This window comes from Sinocyclocheilus anshuiensis, unplaced genomic scaffold (genome assembly GCF_001515605.1).
Source record: "Sinocyclocheilus anshuiensis isolate Anshui unplaced genomic scaffold, SAMN03320099.WGS_v1.1 scaffold483, whole genome shotgun sequence".
NCBI classification, from domain to species: domain Eukaryota; kingdom Metazoa; phylum Chordata; class Actinopteri; order Cypriniformes; family Cyprinidae; genus Sinocyclocheilus; species Sinocyclocheilus anshuiensis.
The window spans coordinates 416,630-417,394 of record NW_015552580.1 but is presented as its reverse complement, the minus strand read 5'-3'; positions in this window follow the sequence as shown (position 1 = coordinate 417,394).

Genomic DNA, 765 nt, shown 5'->3' with positions numbered 1-765 from the left:
GTATATATATATATATATATATATATATTATACACACACACATATACACACACGCACACAAAGAAAAACAAGTAGATAGAACAGAAAAAATAGAAAGCTAGTGTTTTTGTTTTTTGTTGTTTTTTTAAATAAAAAATGTTGCAGAACGCAAGCTTCTAGAGGGCACATAACTCTGAAGTAATGTGATATGTTCATATGTTCATATCAGATGTTAAATCGATGTTTAAAAAATGTTTTGAAAATGTTTATGATTTAGAATGTATGTAAATCTGCATTTTCTAAGATGTTTATCAGATGTTTTTACACAGCAGAGGTTTCCCAGATCAAGAGCTCTTTAGCAGACATCTTAAAGATGTACCTGTGCAATCTGTGTAATAACGTTCTGTAATAGTATTTTATTTTTATTTATTTAATGATTAAGTTTAATTACTTTTAATAATTTAGTTATATTTGTGCAAACATACCAGACATAGGTCAAAACATTGACAAATTTGGCTGAATTATAAAAGCCAGAAGTGGTATTAAATAAAGAGATGTTTGGGAGCCGAAAGAGCCAGTTCTTTTTGCTGAGCTAAGCCAAATGATCCGGATCCCTAAAAAGAGCCAGAATTCCCATCACTAGACTGAAAACTATGAGAGAGAGAGAGATAGAGAGACTTTTCCAGCTAATACTGGAAAAGTTTCTGTTTAATTTCCTTGTCATCCATTTATTTTGCATACACTTTTTAACCATAGACCGCAAGGCTATGGTTAAAGTGGATTTGT